At 37.9% G+C, this 21,410-nt stretch overlaps 1 protein-coding gene across 2 annotated transcripts in view; it reads left to right on the forward strand.

The window, feature by feature from the left end:
• The window catches only part of LOC106053202 (guanylate cyclase 32E-like), a 126,947-nt gene that overhangs the window by 41,810 nt on the left and 63,727 nt on the right, over positions 1-21,410 (forward strand). Inside the window, exon 1 of one of the 2 annotated variants that reach the window (XM_056021776.1) lies at positions 9,260-9,554. The exons of the other annotated variant lie outside the window; for it this stretch is intronic. The gene's annotated coding sequence lies outside the window, so the exon portion shown is untranslated. Of the gene's footprint in view, positions 1-9,259; positions 9,555-21,410 lie in introns of those variants that run through there. 2 annotated transcript variants of the gene reach the window in all.

Raw genomic sequence — 21,410 nt, forward strand, 5'->3', positions numbered from 1 at the left:
TATAAACAAAAACTGGAAACCCTAAAGTCCTAAGTTAGCCCTAAAGTATATCTTCAGCCAAAGTAATGTCTAATGTATAGTTCGTCCATCGTGGTTCTATGATGACCACTTAGTCATCCAGGGGGGCTGAGGGGTTTGCACTGGGGTTTTATGCCTTCTCACGTGGCTGGTGAGACCTACGTGAGCCCGGAATGTTCGGCCGCGCACTGGGCAGGTTATTAAATAACACTGTTAACACACAACCAGTGACTACCATAACCCTGAGCTGCATATTGAGATTCTAACCATGTACTTTCCTGCTGTCCAAGCTTTAAACCTCTTCTCTCTTGCTAATATTTTCAACAGGAAGTAAAAAAAAAAAAAAAAAAAACTCTTAAAAACCTTACCACATTTAACTGAAACAAATTGGCGGAGAAGGATTTGTTTTCGTATCTGATTTCACACGGGTCTGTTTCTTGTTCGTCGAGATAGATTTCTTTGTTTATAATGTCTTTATTAGGATACGGTGTGACAAGACACCCAAGAAGAAACAATATCAAATACTAGTTCAAGGCCATGTCTGGGGGATCCCACTCCTAAATGTTGCAAAAGTACAACAGGCCAAGCCTTTCAATATTGTTGCAGTTACTTTGTAGCAAAGCTGAAACTATCTGGCGTTAGGTATGATCATCCATTCTCCTGAAAAGCCCAAACTGGCTAATAGACTAATGCTAATGGAAAAGCCGAGAATGAAAACTTGATAAATGGGATATTTATCTATCTATATGGGAAGCGTGGATTTGGCTTGTCTTGGCTACCTAGAAGGGGGCTCGAGGTTCGACACCTGGGGCAAAGTAGTATTTACTGAGCGCCTTAAGGCAGCACGGAAAAACCAACTCCTAGATACGCGCTCCCCCCCCCCCCCCCACCGGTCCACAAATGAGATTGGACCAAAGCGCACTGAGCATGCTATAAGCATGAAAGCAGCGCTATATAAAAGCTATAATAATAATAATAATAATATCACTAACTGATTTATTTATTCATTTATGTATGTATCAAGAGATCTCATTAATTGTCTTACGATTTCGCGTGAAATTGCGTACACATGTTTCCTTTACCCGTTAGGTGCTCGCTAAGAAACGGTGCTGACAGATTTGAACCCTGACCGCCGCAACTTTCGAAAAACCGAATAGTTTCTATCAAACCTTTGTATTTTATTTTTCGGTATTTACCCCCCAAAAAAAGGCCGCAGTCTAAATGTAAAGCGTAGAGGCGAAAAAAGAGGGGACTTTTAGCAAAGTAAAAGTGATACTAGCATTTCCTGGGCAAAAGTATGTTTTTTTTTTAGAGAGAATAGAGAGTGTGATGACACGAAGCGTAGAAGTTTGGGTGGATTGGGTTTTTCCGTAGTGACGTGACGAGAAATTAAAAAGTAAGAACGGAAAAACAGGGTAGTAACGGCCAAGAAGGACGCCACCAAGTTAGCAACGACAGAGGACTGTGTTGCCCTTTTCTTTATAGATTAAAATTGGTTAACGTTTATCAGCAGTGGTTTATTCCGTTTATCCTCATTGTTCAATCTGTTGTTGAGTCTTCAACGAACTCGCTTACAACATCAACATTCATAGATCTACGTATCAACACACAGACCATCAACAAGAGAGAGAGAGAGAGAGAGAAAAGGAAGAGGCCGGGCCGTTTCAATTCAATGCAAGAGATATTCCAGGCTAGAGAGTGCATGAAGGGAATCATTAAAATACGTCCCGTTATTTGGAGGCTCAAAAAATAAAAAAAGATGTTCTGCTCCAAATAAACACTATAAAGCCTGGGGGCAAATCAACGGACGTTTTCTTTGTGTAGGCTACTGCTAGACTGTAACGGGTAATGTCAGTTGGACATTTTCATACAAGGAAGCAACTCCATAAAAACACTTTTTTTTTGGTGCATCCGGTGTGCAAAATACGGAAACAGTAACAAGAGATTTTTGAAAAAAATAAACCATTTAATAATTTTGATGCTTTTTTTTTTTTTTTTTTGCTGTACTGTAGAAACAACTTTCAAAGCTCTTTCAAATATTTTTTTTTTTAAATTGTTAAATTGGCAGCAGGGATCTTTTAATGGTTTCGTTCATCATTCATCATCAGAGGGTCTCAAATCATCTCGTGCAAAAGCCCTGAACAGAAACTTTATTTTTTTTACGTTATTCTGTAGGTTCCATTGTATGGCCACTACATTTCCTTACATCGCTTTTTCTTCTTTTACTCACTTAATGTATTCTATTGCATAAAGAACATAGAAGAAATATTAAAACATCAAAGCTTCATAAGCGATACACAACTCTGAAAGGAAATACCCTTCACCTTGCTGTAAGACAACAGTCACGAGAATTTCAAAGAAAGGTAAGGATTAGGCGCGGGAAATTGAAAGGGGGGGGGGGTGATGATAGTGGTGTCCAAGAAATATACAACTTTCGAATATAAATGTCCATCCTTCCCCCAGCATGTCAACGGCGCCCTGACAGTGACAGTGCCAACCAGCAAAGTATTGTTCCGAGTCCAGAAATCGACGCAAATCCCCCCGGTCGCTAAGCTCTCGCCGGTCTAATGTCGTTGTAAGGGGGAAGTTACTCTTGTCTGACTCGGTGTGAGGTCTATACTTACTTCCCCTGTCTTAGTGAGTGTCACACAGCTGTGTATTTCTTAGGTGATACCAAGTAAGTAACCAGCAAACTAGAAACAAAAATACTTTTAAAGCTTATATTGAGTGAAGGGGGAGTACTCTACATTAGCGGCCATATCTTTCAATATCTGCCCTTTTGCTTTATAGAAAAAATAATTATTTACCACTAATTGATTAACTAATTGTTTTGTTTTTTTTTCTTATGTGTTGTCATAAACAATGAATAATTGTGTGAAGTTTCAAGCTGCTTGTGAAGTGGGAGAAAAACAAATGTAAAAGAATCCACCCAGACAGATAGACAGACGTACTGAGATAATATTGATCTTTGTAATCCAATCTTACAATCAGTCGATCAATTTTACAATAAAAATCCGGGTATTGATTTCATGGCTTTGACACTGTCAGCTCCTAGTTCGAACAATGCTAGCCACTAGGCTAGCAAGCAATTTATCTATTTTGCACTGACATCGTTTTGATTTGCAACCTAAATTAAGATATACTATTATAAAAAGATTTTTTAAAAATTACAATATATTTTTTTTTCAATTTATGAAAAGTTTCCAACAAACACAATAAAATATTAATCTTTGAAAAAAAAAGTATATCAACCTTGCTAGATATAGAACAATAAAAACAACACAAGACACAGATATTTTATAAAGAGAATTTGATGAATTACAGAAATGGGAATCAAATTGGAGCATGTCTTTCCACCCAGAAAAATGTCAGTTGTTAAGAGTAACAAAAAAAACTAAAACAAATTAATTCCACTTATCTTATTCATGGCAAACCAGTAACACACACTAAAACCGCAAAATACCTAGGAGTTATAATAAATGAAAAACTGTCATGGAATCCACATATTGATGAAACTACAAAAAAATCAAACAAAGCATTAGAGCTTAATAAAAGAAATTTCTATAAATCAAATAAGAACATAAAACTAAAATGTTATTTAACCTTGGTTAGACCAATAATAGAATATGCATCCTCCGTTTGGGACCCCTCAACCCAAGAAAACATTAAGAAACTGGAACAGACACAAAATAGAGCATTGAGATTCATAACAAACGAATATTCACATTTGACTAGAGTAACACCTTTAGTAAAATCACTAAATTTAGAAAGCCTTCAGGACAGAAGGCTCAAAAGTAAAGTAACAATCATACATAAAACACTGAACCATAATCTTCAAATACAAAAACAAAATTTAATAAAATACTCTGAAAGACACAAAGATAAAGGCACATTCTTCGTCCCATATGCTAGGACAAATTTGTACAAATACTCTTTCTTCCCTAGCGCTATTAGAGCATGGAATGACTTGGCAGAATTTAAGTCATTGGTTAATATGCATGACTAAATGCATGACGCGTAGGACGTAATCATCTTTTTTTTTTAATGAACGTCTGTATTATATAAGATAAGATAAGATTATTGTATTTTTAGCGGCCCCCGAAAGGGGAAAAGACGCCATTAGTTTTGTGTGGAATGTCTGTCCGTCCGTTCGTCCCGTTTAGATCTCGTAAACTAGAAAAGATAGTGAAAATCCGACATCATAATATTCTAGACCATTTAAAGTTCTTGCTGCAACATATAATAAGTAGTTTTTCATATTATCGCTTGAAATGCAATGATGCACTATAGCTAAAGAACACTTAACTAAAGGAATTTTTTTGTCAGAAATGTTTTTTCTTGAGGAATAAGAGATTGACCCTATACAAAACAATTAGATCAATTAGATATTCATTATAAGACATGAGTTAGGCCAGGTTCACATCTAACTTCACATTCACTTTCACCTATCCTTTGGTCTGCTGGGCCGCTGGGTCACCACGCAAGATCTGTCGACCTTATTTCTCCTTTCTTTTCTGCCATTTGTCTTTGATAGAATTTCATTCTGATGTTCTTTCTGAAAATATAAACACCTGCCTTTTTATCAGCCTAAGTGGACCACTTCGGGGGCCGATTTTGAGTTTGTGTTTCCACACAAACTGTCATTGTAACCTTGTTATTTTTTTATTTATTATCAAGAGCATTTTAATGTATCCCAGTACTCTGTACCCTGTGACTTTCAACGTAAGTCCGGCACTCAAACATTCTTATACAGAATATGGAGTAACATTTATAAAAAAGAGAAGTAACTCTATATATTTTGCTTTATAGCATCTGACAGAATTAGACCTAAAAATCAAACAGAGTTATGGGACCTACTAATCTACTTTCTATTTCTATATCTTATCCAACAGTTAAAATCGAGCCAAGCGTTAAGTGTCAATTCAAAGTCATTTCTCTTTTAAAGTGGTTGTAGGCTGATATTTAACCTTTAACCTTTCGTTTTAACTTGGGTTTAATTTAAGGTCAAAATATACGTTCGTTTGTTTTAAGTTTGAAATGCTTTTCCCTGATGTAATCACTCTTACGATACAATCATTTTCTTATTGATGAAATTTTTTTCTTATCGATTACGTAATCATTCTGTTACCGATTCAGTCATTTTCTTATCACTTTCTTACCAATGTAATAACCTTATCTTATCTTATCTTATATAATACAGACGTTACTTCAAAAAAGAAGATGATTACGTCCTACGCGTCATGCATTTAGTCATGCATATTAACCAATGACTTATTATCGATGTAATCACTTTTTTTCAATATTTAATCACTTTTTAACGATGCTTTCACTTTCTTTCTGACGTAATCACTTTCTTTCTGACGTAATCACTTTCTTTCTGACGTAATCACTTTCTTTCTGACGTAATCACTTTCTTTCTGACGTAATCACTTTCTTTCTGACGTAATCACTTTCTTTCTGACGTAATCACTTTCTTTCTGACGTAATCACTTTCTTTCTGACGTAATCACTTTCTTTCTAATGTAATCACTTTTTTTTCTTTTTTCTTTTTTTGCCTTGACTACTAATTTGAATGATAATGAAATCGCGAACTATCCAAGAATATTCTGGAATATTAAGCTGCAAATTGTTTTCATTTCAAAATAATTAATAACCAGTTATTAAATGACTAATTTGTTATTTTTAATTGTTTCACGTATTGTCTACGCCAATGATGAATTGTGCAAAGTTTCAGATTGATCCGAGATTGGGTGTGGGAGAAATAACATGTTCAAACTTTCTTAGTGCGTTGATGTAATCATTGTCAAAAAGGCTAAGAAAAATATTAATGAATGAGCTCGAGATTTCTGAAAAAAAAAATAAAAAAAATGGTTGAATAGGTCATGTCGTGAGGCATGATGGTCTAATAAATGTTTTGGTAATTTGGACGTACAGGAAATAGCCTGAGTCCAATCAACCGACGTGCGTGGGAAACAAATTATCTTACAGGCGACTATTATCGAGACGGCGTGACTTATCTCACCTATATATAGGTCAGTCCCTTCGTCCGCCAGATAAAAAATGCCTAGCTGCCGGCATATTGCACCAAATATTTTGCATTCCTAATAGGAAACCTGGACACTTTCTCTCATCCAGATATTCAAAGCATACTTTGTTATGTTAAACAAGTTTGAAAATGTTAGAATTTAGAAGCTTTTAAATAGGAATTGACTTATTTATACAACTCTAGAAACTCTAGCTGCAAAACCAATCTATTTTGATATACAAGCAAGATTTTGTTTTCATCCTAATTCACTATACCTGTAAAAGTAAATTTCTTAAAGACAAGACATAAGACAAACAATACACAATATTCGAAGATTCCTTTTAGGGGCACATCCTCTTGCCTGGGAACATTGGAAACCATAGAAACTCTGTAGGATTGGAGTTACATAAATCATAAAACATAAAGGTTTTAAGATGTGATTGTGTATGGCGATGTCTCCGATTACGAAGATTAAGGATGAATGAAGTGTTTCATATGACTAAGCAAACCCAGCTGCGACCTACATATTTCGTCACACATAATGCTGACCAATCCGTTGTCCGCAGGGAGTCTATTTAAGATTTTTTATTCGCCGTCTGCGCCTTTTCTTTGGGATTCGAATATAGGTCGTTAGAGTTCTCAGTCTGTCTCTTTCCGAGGCCACCTGCTGCCAACTACTTTCTTCTATTCCACTGAGGGCAAGATGGCGTTTGTATACTGTCTGGACATTGCAATTGAGCTTCAGGTATTATACATGTTAACTATTCATCCTAATTATAGGAACATTTTTTTTTAAATTTGTTCGATCGGACTTGGTTCTCTATAAAAGTATCATGAACTTTGGACCAACATCGAAAAATGTTTTTTTTTTCGTTGTCAAATTGTAATCTGGGGTGTGGGGTGTGGGGTAGTGTTTTCCAACTTATGGTGTTGCCATTGAATACATATTTATTATTGTATTGACATTCTATCATATAGCACTCAGTGTCAACTCGTTCTGTTCACAATAATGAGTTGTTATGAGCCATATATATGTTTGAATCTTTTTCGTTTCGCAACGTCTCATGTGACAAGGGATGACAGAATGGAAGTGTTGCATGCGCTTTGGGCTATTGTCTCGATTGTCACGGGTTCGGGCCCAGCCCATTGCCATCCACTGCCGCCGCCGAACGGTTACCTTTACATATCCCTTATTCTGTTGGACCGTTGGTGCTATCGCTTAGTCTGTTGGACCGTTGGAGCACCATGCAAGATTTGTCTACCGAAGGGTAATAATCTTCAAATCGAGGCGTGTAGAACAAAACAAGAGGCTAATCTGAGTCCGATGTTAGGCTTTGAAACCACTGACGTTGTAACATTTTCAACCTTTGCTCCGCTATTGGTGAATTGGCGATCCAGGACCCAACTTTAAAGTAATTCATATGTGCACGCATCCAGTGTGCTTACAACTTGTTGTAACATTTTATTTCAATAGAAAATTTGGGTTTAATTTTAAGTTTTTCATGACATCAATGGAACCCTTGATAAGCACTAATTAAATACAACCAAAGCACTCACTATTACTACAGTGATGTGTGCATGACACCGTATGCTTTTCATATAAAAACAAGCTTACAAAAAGTGTTGTATTGTAAGTCTTGGAAGTGATTTATATCACTTCAATTATCACCATCACCTCATCATCTATCCCTTGACTTTCGTCGTAGGGGGCGCTGTGACAGTTGGCGTAACCAAACCCCTCCACCTCTCCACGGTCAGCGGCGGTTCTTAGCAGGATATCAAGAGAGGCCAGTCCATTCTTTTATGTTGTCCAGCCAGATTTTCTTTGGACGACCCTTTCTTCGTGCTCCCTCCAGTGTAGCTTGAAGGATGACTGTAGACTTTGAGTTAGGTTTTACAATATGACCGAACCAGCTCAGCTCTCGTCATTTAATTGTATTGAGGAATTCTCTAGACCAGGGGTTCTCAACCTGTGGGTCGCGACCCCCTTGGGGGTCGATTGACGATTTGCCAGGGGTCGCCTAAGACCACCGAAAATATGGATTGTATTTGTTTACTCTTCTATTGCTGTATGTGAGTGTCGGGGGGGGTCGCGGCAGAGTTGGGGGGGGGTGTAAAAAGGGGTCGCCGAGAATAAAAGGTTGAGAACTGCTGCTCCAGACCAAATATAGTTTTCCTTCCCCTTAAGATAATTATATTCTGTGAAATTATAACGGTCAAACCAGAGTTTTCCCCGTGTGGCTACTTAGCAAATAATTTCTTTCCCTAAGATGTACATAAACTGTAAAGTTTCTAGGAAAATCGTTAAAGCCGTTTTCGAGATATGTATCTATGAAAGTAGAAGATTGTTTAGTTATCTATTGTTTGTTTCAAACTTACTTTAAAGCGGCGACCTTTGAAGGGATCTTATTCAACTATATACCACCACTTCAGTCAAGAACAAATTCTTTCACTTGATCGAGATACCAAACCAAATAATTAATTACTAATAGTAATTTAACTAATGGGTTTACTTTTTTTTTTTCATTCTTGTGTTGTCAGGTAAAAAAAATTGAGCGAAATTTCAGCTTGATCCAAGATTGGGTGTCAGAGAGATATAGTGTACACACTTTTTACCAGGCAGACAGAATGTGTTGATAAAAGCTTTGCAAAAAAAAATCTATGGTTAAGATGCGGGGCTAGATCTTTAGGAAGAGTTTCTTTTAATGAAAGCAAAGTTTATAAACTAGTTCTAGGTTGATACAAATTTTAAGAGGGGGGGGGGGTGGGGGAAAGACATGGCGCGTTCAGGTTTCTGTCTGAATATGTTCTTGATTCTACTGTCCCTTACCACGCACACACGCACATGCCAATCTCACTGGCCCATAACTTTCAACACCATTCAACGGTTCTAACTCTCCCCCAGTCGAAGTACCACCGTAACGCTCTAAAAGGTTGGATCCTTCAAGACTATGGAAGGAGATAGTTCGACTCGACCGCATCGCGACATTCTCCCCCCCCCCCCCCATTCTTTTTGGATATCGTTGCTGTGGGGATGGGGTGGCGATGTGCTATGGAAAAAAGAGAGGAAAGGGGTGGGGGGCTTCAGAAGGGCCCACCAATGTGATAAGCGGTTGGGGCTTTTACTGCGCGAAAACCACTCATGCGTGCAAAGTTCTGAGTCCATGGGGACTTTGAAGGAGAGTGGCGGTGGCACAGAGACGGATGCAAAGAAACTGCGACACTTGAAGATGTATATTTAGACCTAGTAGAGGTATTGTAGTCACTCTCTCTCCCTGTACACAGTTCTTCACCCGTGTGCTAGCGTCCTGGCGTTAATAAACTCTGTGTCAACTGAAGTGAATGAAATTGGAATACGCAGTGTAGAAATGGTTTCCCAATTCTGCATGAAAATGTAAAGTTTTATTTTCCTGTTGTTTGTCGTTTAAAAGTGCGAAACATTTGGACCAAATATACTTTTGTGGTTTCTACTTCATTTGGAATACGAGCTTAGTTTCTATCTTGGCACCAGGTACGTTGTACTTTTAATTCATTGTCATCTCATTATCGTGACTAGATCTCAATACTAACTTGACTTTGACCAAGCAAGTTCAACCAATCTTTTCCTACTTCCCCATCAGAAGCTAAACGTTTTTATTTTTTTAGCAGGGCCGGATTTACACTGATAAAGCCCTAAGGGTAAGCTATTAGATACATTAGGGGCCTTTGTAAGGCCTTTTTGCTATCTTTTCTCTTTCTTCAAAATGATCGAAAATATCCCCGTGACCATCTGACGTCACGACCTGTGACGTAGCAACGAGCTATGAACTTCCCAAATGTTGTGACGTCGCAGGTCAGTGTTCAGGCTTTATATAACGAGCGTGGGTCTTAAGCTACAGTTTATGATGCCATTTAGGTCAATCCAGCAGTAACTTTTCAGCTTGAGGCAGGCCGATCCGTTTCTTGACGTTGTTACATCCCCCCCCATTTTAAAAAAAAAGAATATATCAACACACTCTGTCTGTCTGTCTGTCTTTTACAAATTTTGAACTCATTATTTCTCCCACTTCACAAGTTGATCAAGTTGAAACTTTGCTCATTCATTCATCGTCCCTAACAAAGCACGAATCATTAAAAAAAATTAACCAAATAGTTAACTAAACTTAAACAGTGGTAATACATTAATTTTGTTTGATATAGAAAAAGGGACATAAATCTTACAGTACCGAGATGTATGGCTTTAAATGTGGAGTTTTCCCCCTTTCGTTAAGCCTTATTGTTTTTAAAAGGCTTTTTGAAATACATATATATTGTAATAACTTAAGTGAGGCAACTCAACGAGGACATAGACGTTTATTTACATGGAGACATGACAAACACAAAGAGATATCTGCCTTGAGCACAGCATCTCCATATTGGCTCTCTACTTGGGCGGAAATCGTTAGTCTCTTATGTCAACATCCGACTTGTCTGGTCACTGATAGCGCGCACCTTCTTTCTGCACTATCTTGGATGGCGGTGCGCATGGCAAAGTCATAACATTGCCCCCGTCTTAGCACTTTTCGTCCCGAAAAGAAACACTGCAGCTGAGGTTTGACAGTTCAGGTGGAGGTCCATCAGTGGGAGCCACAGGCGGCAGGGAGCGTGTTCCCCACGAGACCATCCGCATTGTTTTCCTCCAGTGCCGCTTTCTCTTTCTCCAGTTGACCAGGCTGTTGTTGCGACGATGACGTGGCCGTTTGACACACAAAGAGATATTGTCGAGCACTGTTTTCTTCAGCACAGCTGTTGATTGGACACGCTGTCTCACCAGACCTTCCCGACAGACGCCTCTCAAGGGAGCTGCAGGTTCACATGCAGCCACGTTGCAAACAAAGTCCAATTCACCGCAGTCATCCTCAGACAACAGTTTCACGTCCAGAATACAGGTCTCTTCAGTTTCAAGTGGAAAATGTCTTCCTCTTGACGGCTCAGATTTAGAGTAGTCCGATTGACATTCGTCTATGCCAATGTCGATGATGATAGTAGAAGTACATATGCCCTGTTGGTGGTTTTCTTGGCATCTAAATTCTATGTGTGATGCGCCGCACGTACAATTCATGGTAAACTTCTGGATGCAGTTGTCGAGCTTCGAATTTCCTTCGTAGGCACCGGAAGATAGGCAGAGGTCTTTAAAGTCCACAGCAACAGGCTTGAACGCAGACCCAACGTTGTCTTGATCTGTCTGGCTCATTGAGGTACTGGTAACAGGTACAACAGGAACAAACGCTTCAGGCACATAACAGACTTCAGTCTCTTCATTTGTCTCCTTCCGTTCGTCTCGGTACATCCCGTTGAGATCATCACAGCAATCGCCATCACGTTTCTCGTCTTGAAAGTCACAACCACAAGACTTGCCCACAACACAGACACAGACGGCGCTCAAATCCCCAGCGTCTCCGTCACCACTGTTTGTGCAACCACAGTCTTGACCACGCAACTTCTTGACCAACGAGTCTACAGGCAACTGCTCCTTTACCAACGAGTCTACTCCTTCTTTCAGCTGAGACACCATTTTATCTACCTTGTTCCCCATACTGTTCATTTGTTCACACATTGCATCAATACCTTCATTTATCTTGCCAATAAGCTCATAAAACTCCGGTTCAATTTCAAATAGGTAGGTCTCCGGATCTTCGTCTTCATCAATTAGGGCTTGCCGGAGACGAGCTGTAAGCACCTCCTTGCTACCACCAAGCTTCAGGCGTCTGTAACGAAGTTCCTGCCTTAGCTCTTTAACTAAAAGCTGGTCTAGTTGTTTCAAAGATGCCATTGTGCTAGAATCCTACCTCCTCTCGTTGAGTCGCCTATAATCCCACTTCTGACACCAATTGTAATAACTTAAGTGAGGCAACTCAACGAGGACATAGACGTTTATTTACATGGAGACATGACAAACACAAAGAGATATCTGCCTTGAGCACAGCATCTCCATATTGGCTCTCTACTTGGGCGGAAATCGTTAGTCTCTTATGTCAACATCCGACTTGTCTGGTCACTGATAGTGCGCACCTTCTTTCTGCACTATCTTGGATGGCGGTGCGCATGGCAAAGTCATAACAATATATATATTTCTAATTGTATATTTACCACGGTATCAAGGAGGAGAATTTAGGCCAGTGTCCGGCAGTATGTCTGGACCAAGGTATGCTTCTGCTTATCTGCCGGTGCAGTTTACTTGAAGCAAGAGACACTTGTTCTCTCTCTTAGCAATCTTTTACAATCTCGAGCATTTTCTTTGAAAGGCTTCAACTTCATCCCCTACATGATACTATCTTTGAAAAAACAGAAATGGAAAAGTGGTTTGAGTGTTGGGACAAGTCCCAAAAAGCCCGTGGAGTCTGGGAGCGCATGAGGCGCCCTGACCGCACTTCCCCGTGGTGGAGGCTGTCCAGGCCTGAGCAAGCTATTATAGCACAGTGCAGGACAGGCCACTGTCCTGTTGGCTCATATTTCTAGCGGCTATGGCCAAATTTTGATTCACGGTGCCCCCGCTGCGGGGAAGAAGAGGAAACCGTGCCGCATATTCTGTTTGACTGCCCCAGACTTGCTGATCTCCGTCTCGACAGGTCTGGGAAACCAAAAATTCTCGACCTGTATGGTGACATTCATGCACTACGCAAGACAGCAGGGTTTCTGTCCAGGGCTTTTGCAAGAGAGGATTTGAGCCTCTCAAGCCCTCACTCAAATGGAGTTTGATGATGATGATGATGATGATGATGATGATGACTATCTCGCGCGGAAACGTCCAGTGACTGTTTCTAGCTTGGCCAATTATTCAATCCTATTATCCTTTACTTACGTTCGTCTTAGAAAACATATACAGAGAAGCAGTACCTTGTATAACCGGTCAGCACTCGGACGTTATCTATAGTTTGACCGTCTCTAAATTACATGGGTCGCAAACCATCATAATGTAAAGGGCTTTTATTAGTATTTAAATTTCGTTAACGGTCAGCAGATTTTCAAATGTGTATACTTTTTTTTCATGAATTGGCCTTCTCTTAGGTCAGCGGTTCTCAACCTTTTAAGCTCGGCCACCCCTTTTTACAATCCCCCACTCTGCCGCGACCTCCCCCCCCCCGACACACACATACAATAATAGAAAAGTAGACAATAACAATCCATATTTTCGATGGTCTTAAGCGACCCCTGGCAAATGGTCAATCGACCCCCAAGGGGGTCGCGACCCACAGGTTGAGAACCCCTGACTTAGGTAGAAAGTCTTATCGTATAAATACAGACGTTACTTAAAAAAAAAAGATGGTTGCGTCCATCACGTGTTCCTAGGTCATTCTAGTCATGCATGTCAATCAATGACTTAAACTCTGCAAAGTCCACTCCAGAAGGCCATACTAAAAAAGACGTGTTTTTTTTGTCGTTAGATTTTGTTCAGATAATCATTTTATTTATTACTTAAGTCTACTACATTAATTTCATTTGATCTCAAGTTGAATTTGTCTATATGGTAATAAAAGTTAAATTTAGTTCTGTTCACTTAATTCATTCAAGTCATTTCTAGTTTAATTATAAAACGGTCTTCAAACGTTTGAACTACTCTTCATATTGTTAGAAATTGTAGGTGTCTATGAAAGAGTCATTTTTATAAAATTTGAAGTAACATGAATGCAACTTTTGACATTTTGAATACAAATAACAATCTACAGTATTTTCTTGACTTTCTCTGGTGATACGTTCTAAGACCGCACGTCAGACTTTCGCGTATTTAATTTCATAAACGTACACTAAGCAGTATCACGTGACATCTCCAAACACTTAAAACCTCTAGATAACCTTTTCCCATTTCATTAATAACTTTTACTTGCTGTTCCTTTTAAAAACTAATTAAATGTTCAGTAATTTTTGAAAGTGTTTTACAGCCCCATTATGTCGCATTACAGTATAAAAAAAAAATTGGTACGTATACAGTAAATATAGGTCTACTATTACTTTAGTCTGCAATGGAAAAAAAGGATTCAGGGTGTATGAGAAGGTTTCTTTATTTGGTACTGTAACCTAGCCTGTATAGAACCAGTTGATGTGCTTGTACAGCTATTTCGGCCAATCAGCTTCCAGAAAGTTTGTCGATGACGTATTAAGTTTTTTTTCCCCAATAGGCCACTGTGCATAGACATTTTGTGGCTGTGAGGAAACCTCTGTCACTATGGTAAAAACTAATAAATTAAATTTGAAAACCCCGTCACCGTGGTATAGCCCTGCCGCAATAGTCTGGTCTGCGAAAGTGTGGGGACCACTGTAGCTCTTACAGCACACTTTGTTCTCGTAGAATTGGCTTCAATTTACTGGGTGAGAGTAGTAGTGCGCGAGTGTTTTCCTTTTTATTTGCTTCTGTTCATGCAGAACAATAACATTACAGTCTATAATGTACTTAAGTGGCCGATAGTAAGCCAACAGTACCTACGTCATGTTGTTTTGTAGCACAAATAAGGCCCACATCTAAGAGGAGGACATACTGTATTGTTATTGTTACAGCGTTAGAGACGGATTAGGCCCGTTAGCCTGACGTGGTAAGGTATATATAGTCTACCCTTACGGCTAAGGGCCCCACACTTGACGCTCGCCCAGGGCCCCGCGCACTGCTTAGGCCGCCCCTGCCCTCCTTCCTTTTCTTTGGTTCGAAAAACAACCGGATAGGGCACAACCCCGCATTTCGTTTGTAAAATGTGTTATGCAATCTGTGTTCGTTAATCTCATTTGTTACTATCTGCTAAAGCCCTGCCCAAAATGCCATATATGGTAATACAATTTCTGTGCCGAAAGTCTCTCCGCCCCTGCCCCAAAAGAAGTAAGAACGCAGTAGAGTAGTGCGCCCCTTTCCTTTTGCTTTCGATTTGTGTATAACCCACTTCCGGTCTATTTAGTCTCTTTTTCAATGAGATTCTGTCCCAACACACGACACATTGACTGCCTTCAGCTGAACTCGGTGCGAACAACGAACGCGGTGAGGGTTGTAAACATTTGTAGAGTCTTAACACAAAATGAACGAAAAAAAGAAATTCTGCATATATTTATTGGAATGATGAAATAGGATTTTGTAAAACTAAAGATGAAGTTGATTGTGAAGTAGATAACTTAAAGTTGGTTGTAAAATTTATTTTATAGTTGAACGTAGAGTTACTTGTAAAGTTGATTAAAACGTTGGTTCGTATAATTGAGTGGACAGTTGAAGATAAAAATGAAACCTTGTTGGCCGAAGTAGGTCACCACTAAAGTTTGATTATTTGTTTCTTTCTAGAAATAAATGATAAACGTACACTTTAGCGACCATCATCTCGATTCCTCATTTCTTTCTTACTCTCTCTCTCACTCTCTCTCTAAAACACAATTTGTAGTTCTCAGCATTTAAAAACTAAATACCGGTCACAAGGTTTGCTATGAAGTCGTAACGATGCCGTCTTTAAGGAAATTGGTTTTAACAATAAGGCTTCGTCGGCCGGGGGGGGGGGGGGGGTGGGATGACCAGTAATTTCCATTTTTTTGTTTAATGCTCCATGTCCTAATAAATAGGACATACTCTTATACTTTTATACATTGTTGTCGTGCTTGGCTTTATACACCATTTATCAGCTCAATATTTGCATACTTTGCTATTATGTAAACAATCTCGGCTTTGAATGCACTGAAATAGAGATTCAGTCTTTATGTCACAGGCAATGCTGGTGCAGGCCTAGTTTAGTTCTCAAAAGTTGTCATCTTTGATGTTGTCTGATCTGCAGCGTGGATGATAATCCCCACGCATGTCTCCAGATTCAGCTAAGCTTTTTATCCTATAGTATCACTCTATGTTATCTTATCTTATACCGGCGTTATCTCAAAAGGTCCCGGTCTGATAGTTCTCTTAACATTTCCTTTCCTTAAAATTTAATCGTTTTTCATTTCACCCCAAAAATAAAGAGTCTGAAGAGACTGTTTTGAGATAAGCAACATATATATATATACGTCTTTCATCTAGTGTCTAAAAATTAGTTCAAGGAATTACAGCAGTGGCGTAGCAGTAATGGAGCGAAGGTTGTTTTTTTTGTTTCCCCGGGAAGATAGGGGCTCACATAGGCCATTGAAAGATGGCCTTTTCTTACTTTAAAGAGCGCCAAGGCACTATTATTTGTGCGCAGTCGTAACTAAAGTAAGTCTTATTTAGTCGTAACTAAATTAAGTCTTATTTGTGCGCAGTCGTAACTAAAGTAAGTCTTATTTGTGCGTAGTCGTAACTTAAGTAAGTCTAATGATACTATTACTTTTTAAAGGTAGGTACATACACTGAAATGTCTTTTTTGTGTGTGTGTGTAAATCTAATGATACATAAACGAAGACTTGATTTGGTTTATGTCTTACTCTGCATACGGGAAGGGGGGGGGGAGAGACCACCATCTCATTCTTGAGCCCGGGTCAATGAGAACCTCTTGGCTACGCCACTGAATTACAGATATGACCTTGATCTGAATGTACACTTTGGTTTCTTATAGTAATAATGTTTTCTGTTTGGTGTAATGCACAAATTGTAAGACAAATTTCCATACGGACAATAAAGATTATTATTATTATTATTATTATTATTATCTCTTATGAGAGCATGAATCAGATCTTTAATCTGTAGCTTAATGAAGCTATTGCTGTACTTATATCTCACAGAATCAAGACATTGTTCTCGGTCTGCCAGATTTCTTCAAATCTCCAAGCCTTTGTTAACAATGCGGTTTACATTATCGCCAAGTAACACAGATTTAGATTTAGATTTTTTTTTAAAGCATCGAAAATTTGCGACTCTAATGTGAGTTCTTGACTTCTTGTGTTAATTCAACCTAACTGTTTTGTTGATCCAGAAGTACTTAGTGGACGAATGGCGCAATTCCTTATCTTGTATGTTACAGACGTTACTTCAGAAAAGTAGATTCTTACGTCCTACGCATTTCGTGTGTCAATCTAGCCATGCATGTTAATCAATGATTTAAACTCAGTGCTAAGTCGTTGGCTTTCCTGGCTGATTCAGACAACCCATTCCATTCTTTTTTTCCAACTTTAAACCCCACACCTCAACAATAACACTTGTACACTTGTACTAACCCTAACCCAAAAAACAAAAACAAAAAACAAAACAAAACATGCTATTTAAAGTTTTTTTCGCCATGAATGAAAATGTCAAACACTGAAAGTTGTATGTGTACTTTGTAAAATATTATAGATATACAAGTTTTTGATATTAAATCATCAAATATAAACTATCCACGTCTCAACAATAACACTCAACTTTAAACTCCACACCTCATCAATAACACTCAACTTTAATCTCCACACCTCATCAATAACACTCAACTTTAATCTCCATGTCTCAACAATAACACTCAACTTTAAACTCCATGTCTCAACAATAACACTCAACTTTAAACTCCACACCTCAACAATAACACTCAACTTTAAACTCCACACCTCATCAATAACACTTAACTTTAAACTCCACACCTCATCAATAACACTCAACTTTAATCTCCATGTCTCAACAATAACACTCAACTTTAATCTCCACACCTCAACAATAACACTCAACTTTAAACTCCACGTCTCAACAATAACACTCAACTTTAAACTCCATGTCTCAACAATAACACTTAACTTTAAACTCCACGTCTCAACAATAACACACAACTTTAATTTCCACGTCTCAACAATAACACTCAACTTTAATCTCCATGTCTCATCAATAACACTCAACTTAAATCTCCACACCTCATCAATAACACTCAACTTTAAACTCCACACCTTATCAATAACATTCAACTTTAAACTCCATGTCTCAACAATAACACTCAACTTTAAACTCCACACCTCAACAATAACAACTCAACTTTAAACTCCATGTCTCAACAATAACACTCAACTTTAAACTCCATGTCTCAACAATAACACTCAACTTTAAACTCCATGTCTCATCAATAACACTTAACTTTAAACTCCACACCTCAACAATAACACTCAACTTTAATCTCCACACCTCATCAATAACACTCAACTTTAATCTCCACACCTCATCAATAACACTCAACTTTAAACTTCACACCTCAACAATAACACTCAACTTTAAACTCCACACCTCAACAATAACACTCAACTTTAAACTCCACACCTCAACAATAACACTCAACTTTAATTTCCATGTCTCAACAATAACACTCAACTTTAAACTCCATGTCTCAACAATAACACTCAACTTTAAACTCCACACCTCAACAATAACACTCAACTTTAAACTCCACACCTCATCAATAACACTTAACTTTAAACTCCACACCTCATCAATAACACTCAACTTTAATCTCCATGTCTCAAGAATAACACTCAACTTTAATCTCCACACCTCAACAATAACACTCAACTTTAAACTCCACGTCTCAACAATAACACTCAACTTTAAACTCCATGTCTCAACAATAACACTTAACTTTAAACTCCACGTCTCAACAATAACACTCAACTTTAATCTCCACACCTCAACAATAACACTCAACTTTAATCTCCATGTCTCAACAATAACACTCAACTTTAATCTCCATGTCTCATCAATAACACTCAACTTTAATCTCCACACCTCATCAATAACACTCAACTTTAATCTCCACACCTCAACAATAACACTTAACTTTAATTTCCACGTCTCAACAATAACACTCAACTTTCATTTCTATGTCTCAACAATAACAACTCAACTTTAAACTCCATGTCTCAACAATAACACTCAACTTTAAACTCCATGTCTCAACAATAACACTCAACTTTAAACTCCATGTCTCATCAATAACACTTAACTTTAAACTCCACACCTCAACAATAACACTCAACTTTATTCTCCACACCTCAACAATAACACTCAACTTTAATCTCCACACCTCATCAATAACACTCAACTTTAATCTCCACACCTCATCAATAACACTCAACTTTAATCTCCATGTCTCAACAATAACACTCAACTTTAAACTCCACACCTCATCAAAAACACTTAACTTTAATCTCCATGTCTCAACAATAACACTCAACTTTAAACTCCACACCTCAACAATAACACTCAACTTTAATCTCCACACCTTATCAATAACACTCAACTTTAAACTCCACACCTCATCAATAACACTCAACTTTAATCTCCACACCTCATCAATAACACTCAACTTTAATCTCCACACCTCATCAATAACACTCAACTTTAAACTTCACACCTCAACAATAACACTCAACTTTAAACTCCACACCTCAACAATAACACTCAACTTTAAACTCCACACCTCAACAATAACACTCAACTTTAAACTCCACACCTCAACAATAACACTCAACTTTAAACTCCACACCTCAACAATAACACTCAACTTTAATCTCCACACCTCAACAATAACACTCAACTTTAATTTCCACGTCTCAACAATAACATTCAACTTTAAACCCCATGTCTCAACAATAACACTCAATTTTAATCTCCACACCTCAACAATAACACTCAACTTTAATCTCCACACCTCAACAATAACACTCAACTTTAATCTCCACACCTCATCAATAACACTCAACTTTAATCTCCATGTCTCAACAATAACACTCAACTTTAAACTCCACACCTCATCAATAACACTTAACTTTAATCTCCATTTCTCAACAATAACACTCAACTTTAAACTCCACACCTCAACAATAACACTCAACTTTAATCTCCACACCTCATCAATAACACTCAACTTTAAACTCCACACCTCATCAATAACACTCAACTTTAATCTCCACACCTCATCAATAACACTCAACTTTAATCTCCACACCTCATTAATAATACTCAACTTTAAACTTCACACCTCAACAATAACACTCAACTTTAAACTCCACACCTCAACAATAACACTCAACTTTAAACTCCACACCTCAACAATAACACTCAACTTTAAACTCCACACCTCAACAATAACACTCAACTTTAAACTCCACACCTCAACAATAACACTCAACTTTAATCTCCACACCTCAACAATAACATTCAACTTTAAACTCTATGTCTCAACAATAACACTCAATTTTAATCTCCACACCTCATCAATAACACTCAACTTTAATCTCCACACCTCATCAATAACACTCAACTTTAATCTCCTTGTCTCAACAATAACACTCAACTTTAAACTCCACACCTCATCAATAACACTCAACTTTAAACTCCACACCTCATCAATAACACTCAACTTTAATCTCCATGTCTCAACAATAACACTCAACTTTAAACTCCATGTCTCAACAATAACACTCAACTTTAAACTCCACACCTCAACAATAACACTAAACTTTTATCTCCACACCTCATCAATAACACTCAACTTTAATCTCCACACCTTATCAATATCACTCAACTTTAATCTCCATGTCTCAACAATAACACTCAATTTTAATCTCCACACCTCAACAATAACACTCAACTTTAAACTCCACGTCTCAACAATAACACTCAACTTTAAACTCCATGTCTCAACAATAACACTTAACTTTAAACTCCACGTCTCAACAATAACACTCAACTTTAATCTCCACACCTCAACAATAACACTCAACTTTAATCTCCATGTCTCAACAATAACACTCAACTTTAATCTCCACACCTCATCAATAACACTCAACTTTAAACTCCACACCTCAACAATAACACTCAACTTTAAACTCCACACCTCAACAATAACACTCAACTTTAAACTCCACACCTCAACAATAACACTCAACTTTAAACTCCACACCTCAACAATAACACTCAACTTTAAACTCCACACCTCAACAATAACACTTAACTTTAATCTCCATGTCTCAACAATAACACTCAACTTTTAACTCTATGTCTCAACAATAACAACTCAACTTTTAACTCCATGTCTCAACAATAACACTCAACTTTAAATTCCACACCTCATCAATAACACTCAACTTAATCTCCACACCTCAACAATAACACTTAACTTTAATTTCCACGTCTCAACAATAACACTCAACTTTCAACTCTATGTCTCAACAATAACAACTCAACTTTAAAATCCATGTCTCAAAAATAACACTCAACTTTAAACTCCATGTCTCAACAATAACACTCAACTTTAAACTCCATGTCTCATCAATAACACTTAACTTTAAACTTTACACCTTATCAATAACATTCAACTTTAAACTCCATGTCTCAACAATAACACTCAACTTTAAACTCCACACCTCAACAATAACAACTCAACTTTAAACTCCATGTCTCAACAATAACACTCAACTTTAAACTCCATGTCTCAACAATAACACTCAACTTTAAACTCCATGTCTCATC

The sequence above is a fragment of the Biomphalaria glabrata genome, chromosome 2 (assembly GCF_947242115.1).
Source record: "Biomphalaria glabrata chromosome 2, xgBioGlab47.1, whole genome shotgun sequence".
Lineage (NCBI taxonomy): Eukaryota > Metazoa > Mollusca > Gastropoda > Planorbidae > Biomphalaria > Biomphalaria glabrata.